This window comes from Lepidochelys olivacea, assembly GCF_965140295.1.
Source record: "Lepidochelys olivacea isolate rLepOli2 genome assembly, chromosome: 2".
Classification (NCBI taxonomy): Eukaryota; Metazoa; Chordata; order Testudines; family Cheloniidae; genus Lepidochelys; species Lepidochelys olivacea.
Genome location: NC_140412.1, coordinates 115,606,709 through 115,613,223, shown reverse-complemented (window position 1 = coordinate 115,613,223; position 6,515 = coordinate 115,606,709).

Here is a 6,515-nt window from a genome sequence, read left to right as displayed (position 1 = left end):
CACTCTTAGCATAGGGGATAGCTAGATACTTCAGTGGAACAGTCTGTATCATCTGCACATTATTTCTGCAACATTCAAATGCATTCTCAATCGAGGAAACCTCAGTTCAGGTCTGATCTATGACCCTTTGTCCCCGATACACCTGACAGCCTCAGAACGGGACACTGTTAATCATTTTCGTTAAGCAACTCGGTGAGAAAAGAAAAGTTCTTGCAATAATCCCCTCTGCCTACAGTCTCTCTTGGGTTTGTTTGCAGCGTTGGCGACGCGAGGACGCTGGTGGCTCATGGAGTGGTTTTGTTAAATGCGCCCATCAGTTTCTGGGGCTGGGATTTGATAAAAGGAGACAGTCTTCTGAAAAGATTTGATTGAAATGGCGTGTGCCAAGCTGATGGGAGCCAACGAGGGACAAAGCGCCGAGAATCCATGGACACTCGAGCAATTATTCCTCCACGCTGAAGGTGGATTAGTGCAATGGAAAGAAGCATATGTTTGGCCTGAGGCGACACTCCCCCTGGCTGGGTTTAGAGAATGAGAGCGGAGAAAGAGGCTGAACCTGGAATATCAACTACACTAGAAACCGCCTTCCCCCTTCTCTCTCCCTCCCCGCCGCTTTTTCTCTTCTCTCCCCTCCAAAAGTCGAAGGGAGAGATTTAGAATACATAAAAAACGAGGGGCCCAAGCTGAAAATCGCCCTGAATATGACCGAGCGAACAAATAAGCCGCTCCGCTCCAAATCATTTTCACCAGAAGACCATTCTAATCGAGTAATCGGTAATTGAACGCTGCCAAATAATTGGGGTTAAACAAATGAGCCCCAGAAAACTTTGAAACAGTACTTTGTGCCCATGGTATTTATTCGAACAGAAAGCTGTAGGTCACCCGAAGTAGTGCAAGAAAACGAGCACCTAATTACTTTTAAGGATACAATTGAATCATAATCAATATGGCTCCAGCAATCCTGCTAGCAAGTGAAATATGCAGGCATGCTGGTTTGTTTTCAGCTACAGGAGCGAAATGTATGATTATATCATTCCTATTGGATTTAACTTTTCCCCCCCTACCAAACTGTTATGAAGAACTCAAGAGTCCTTCCAAAGAGCTGCCAGAGGCTTGGCAAACAAAGTTTAATTACCTACTGGAAGAATTAATTCAACTTTTTTCCAGGGGATGTACTTTAAAGTATTACAGGGATTCCCGGTGATCTCAAAAACAAAACAAAACAAAAAAGTCCCAAACGTGTTTAGACTGGGGAGAGGATGACAAAACTCCTCGCCGCCTTAGGAATGTTTCCTTGTAGCTTAATTGGGCCTAGTATTGAAGTGATCGCTGACTATCTGTTCCATCCTCCCTAGTTTCCCACCATCTCTGATAATTCCACTGAACCCAAGAGTCGTGTCCTTCACCTGTAGGTTTCTAACCACAAGCCACTCCCTGCCACATTGTCCTTTTTCTTCTCAATCTACACTTCCTCTGACAACCAAAAAAATCAAGTGGCTGATCTCCAGTAACAATTAGAACTAGGGAAACATAACAGACTATTAGGAAAATTCTGTGACACACACACACACACCCCACCCAATTGTCCCTTACAATGTTTGTTTTGCATGATAAGATAACAAGGGTATATAACAACCAACAATAAATAAAGGGTGTTGGAGATGGGAAAGGAAGGTAAAAAACCACCTTGATACATTGTAGGGAAGAAAGAAAAGTGATGTTAGAAACAGAATTTCGAAGAGAAACAAAACCCAGAATTTTGCCCCCAGCAGCTACAAAAAAAGTTCTCTTTTCAAATGTATTGTCCAAATTGAGCCTTGGCCGATGCACTTCCTTAGACCTCAGCTTTTTGGATTAGTTTGTGTGTATGGGGGTAAAGGAAGAGGACACCATTATTTAATTGCCTGAAACAGAAGGAAGTGTTAGCACAGTAACTTACAAAGTTAAATAACTATAATAAATAGATAGAAATTCATTTAAGATAAACATAAGTCCTTATGTTTCATGTTGTAACTTAACAATTCATATTCCACTAAAAATAACTTCACCACCATTGATAATATTTCTATGTCTTTGCACTTGCTATAAAAAGATTAAGTAGAATATTACAAAAATAAACAAACAAAAATGGAGTGATCTGGCAAGCAACATGTTTTTACTGGATCTTTTGTCCATAGGGGAACTAATGGAAATTGCCATACAAAGCTCACTTTCTATTTAGACAAAGATTTGTACATATGCACTCATACTTCAGCAGTTGACACAATGGTATTTTGGAACAGGTTTAATTTTCAGAGTTCAGACTGAAAAATAAAGTGATTGGTGTTTCCATTATGCAATCAAAACTATCTTTCGTAAGCTAAACACCATTTTCTACCATTATCTCAGTGCACTTGTTTAAATTTGTCTATGCAACCTAGCTATGTAACTCTCAGTCCTCCCATCAGTCTAACAAGAACAATTGAGGGAAAGGGATCTTTAGTAAAATAGGGCCCTGGCTTAGCAAGGTACTTGAGCAGGTGAGTAGCAACATTTAAGTCAATGGCACACCTCAGGTAATTAAAGTTTGACAGGAGTTTAAGAATGTTGTTGAATCAGGGCCTAAAAGAAAGGAGCAAGTAAACATTTATGAAAATTGAATGCATTTCTTCTTAAACAATAAGCTTACTATGGTTTTCTACCTTGTTTTCTGCCCCCAATGATGATGATCTAACACTTCTGCATTGTAAAGATGTTATACTTGGCTGTTTTCTTCCATTTAATTTGAATCTGGATCACACCATCCACTCCACATCATAGTTCCCTGACTAAACTGGTGGTAGTGGTGGAATACTGGCCAAAATAAATCAGCTGGAAAATATCAGGATTGCCTTTACATCTGCAGGAGCATCAATTTAATATTGAAACCCTGTTCAAAAATGGAAAAGTGCTTACATGTTACTTTAATTGCACCTGTAAAAGTAAAAAAGAAACAACACATCCTGCTTTCTTCACCCCATGCTCTTTGTCCTCCCTTCCCCCACAAAAAAATCCCATAGTGCAGGTAAAGTTTAAATGCTTTTAAAATAGATCAATGGAATTAAGTTGCATAAATATTCATTTGCAAAGGGGGGATATTTTAAATTCTTTAATAGGAGGTTATCAAGGGTGAACCAAGTACATAATCATCAAATGACTTTATAAAAAATCTACTCCCATTGATCATGCTAATCTGGTGCTATTGCTAGGTTATTTTTCTGAGTTTCAGGTTACTAAGCCAAATATTGCCAATAGGGAACATATAACCTGTACATAAGTGATTTAAAAACTCAAGGGTTTGCGGGTTTTATTTTCCATTGGAGATAGAAAGAAGGAACACATTTTACTAATCCGTGATCATTTTCATGATCATTCTTGCACCTGTAACTTAAATAATGAAGCCATTTGTTATTTATATTGCACTTTTCTTTCCATTCTCGATCTGTAATGATCTTACCCTATTTTATAGCCCTGACACTGCCCAAGACTTTCGTGGACTTCCAGTAATTGAAGGATACAGGATAAAATCTTTAACTGGGATGAAGCAGATGTTGGCTTCATGCTGTCCTCTAACTTGATTATTCTTTGGACACGTTAGGCAAGCATTAGTGATTGATAATGACGCTAATTAACCCCTTTCCTTTCCAAAACAGTAAACCCACTGCCAGCAGGATGCTGCAAACACCACATATAAAACACTGCATATATCAATATCTGTTTAAAGAAGATAATACAACTTCATTGCTGTATGTTCAAGAACGTTTACTTCAATAGAAAATTAGTAATGTTAAAGAAGAAGGAAACCCAATACCTAATTTTTCAATACCATAAAACAATGTCATAAACGTCAGTTACAGTAAAGTTACCAGGATTGAAGGAAATACAGATTTTTATTTCACTCATCACATTTTTTCATCATTCATGTTTGTTTATTTACCTATTTGTTTAGTCAGTTTGTCCTGTCAGCTAGGAAGGGCTTCACCTAATTTTTCACTTGTTCAACATTTGTTGCTGTAGTTCCACTTTTTGAAAACCATCTGTGATGTATACACTACTCTGAATTTGTATTGAGCTGAGAAATTAAACAGTGTGTGAGTTAAAGCGGTAAATAAAGAGATGCATTTTATGGAATTTGTTTACTCATATTTTGCCTAAAATCTAATCAATGACTTGACCTGATTAGGAAATGGAATTTATCATGGGCAATAAAGAAATCTCCTTTAAATGTAAGGATTTTGATAAATGAATATTCCTAGCAAGTGAATAAAATGTATTCAATTAACTAAAAACCTTGTGCACTTCTGAACTGAAGTGGAATCGACTGTAATTGATTTATTTGAAACCAGAGGTTAAGGACTGAATTAGCTAAGTACAACTGGGTATTTCAAGCCACTGACTTCTCAAATGTCAAATCCCTTCTATTTTAAATATTATTTCAGCTGCGGGGCATTGCTGTCCTGATGGCTGTTCCACCAGTTAAATCTCAAATTATATTAATAATCGATTTTTGTAGGTGGGGTAGATTATGATTTAAAGAGGAGGGTGCTAACTATTCATCTTGAAGGAGCATTGTGTTACATTTTTTAAATAGTATAAATTAGTATAGCATGGCAGGAATGGTCTAGAACTCCTTAACACTCAACCATTCATCCTAATTTCAGCAAATGGGTAAAAAAAGAGAAAAAAAATGTTGTTCGTATATAAAAGCAAGACCTAGAATTTTACAGCTGAACATTGATCACAACGTTAAAAATACAGTCAAAGAATGCTAAAGTAATTAACACCTTTTAGTAACTGCATGTTGGTCACCAAGAGGCCAAACCGAAACAAGGATAATTTCCATTATCTTCTGTAAACTCCTTCTTTAGAAATAATAAAGAGATCTAAGCAAGTTCACTTAATTTCTGTTTTCTAATGGGGGCGGGGGATAGTGAAGCATAAGGCTACTAAAAATATTCCACTGTAGACTAAAATAACTAATTATATTTTAAAAACATTATTTATTATGACATTATAATGTTCTAGCACAAGAGGGCTTTATACATTGGCCAGTATAAAACGATTATATTGGGTACAGGTTTCAAAAAGTAACAAGCATCTGTAAATCCAGATATGAATGAATGGTATTTAATAAGATTGTTTTTGTTTTAAAATGAGTATTTATGTGTTGCTGTAGAAAGAGCAGCAATGTATTGCTGTTTATGGATGCTATTGTGCCTGAGGTTAGGATCCCACACACAATCTGAGATGCAGCCAAGAAAAACAGCCCTGATAGACAATGCTTCACTTCACCTGCTACAATACTGTGCATTTCATTTATGTCAAGAATATGTACAGTTAGGGTTCATTCACCTCATTATTTTGTTACATCTACTTTCCAGTTAACCAGTCTCTCTTGGAAATAATAAATAACTATTTTAAAAAACAATTGCAGCTTTGCATTCAGAAGATCTACTTTCATTTTGTATTAAAAAATATCCACCATTTTTATAAACTGGCTGGCTTTTGAAAATAGAATTTAGAGTCCACCAACTCTCTTCTGCTTGGCAAGATTGATTTTACGCTGCCTTCCAGAAGTAGATTACCAAAGCAAAATGAAACATCTTGGGCTTTATCTAATGCTTTGCTTCACCAGCCCTATCAAACGTCAAACTATGTGAGCAAATGTTAATTCTCCTTGCAGATTCATTGTAAACACCTCACAGTTAACCTCCTCCATTTCTGTCTGAGGAAAAAAACAAACCCCAAAACATCAGCATCACTTAAAATGCAAAATCTCTTTAAAGGCACCTTCACAATATAAGCTATATTAACAATCCTTCTTGTCACATAATATAATGCAAGAGATTCTGACTTCTCTGTTTGGGCTGGACAAAACAAGTTGAAAGCAAAAATTCTCTCACTGATTTATTAAAACAGACCTACGATTTGTACATGTTTTAACATTTTGTAAAAAAGTTTTTAGCAAATTTCTCTTTTTAAAAAGAGCTGGGGGTGGGGGCAGAAGAAGGTTGAATTTTAAGGTTAGGATTTCAGCTCTCTGTAAACCGACATTGGCCATCTCAGCAGAGGTCAACCAGTGTGTTCCACTAAAACACAAAACATTGTGATGAATTTGAAATCATTTGCCTTCCTCAAGACTTAACTACAGTCCAGAAATCTTTAGATAAGTTTACTTGCCAAAGACTATGTAGCAATGTCATTATTATTATTATTATTCAAATCTATGTGTTAATAGAACCACATTGCACAGCAATTAATTTTCAGTATTTCCTTGGTACTGATGGGTTAACATTTTAGTTTTTAAAATGGTCTTCTTGAGACAAATGATAACATATTTTTCATCCTGTACAAAATTATATATATGTACATAATTTTGTGCAGTGTATATATATATCATTAAAACACAAATAAAAACCTAGAGGGTCAACATAAATAAAATAAAACTTTATTTTTTTTAATAAAATTATGTTTTGGGTAAAGAAAAGATAGCGTGT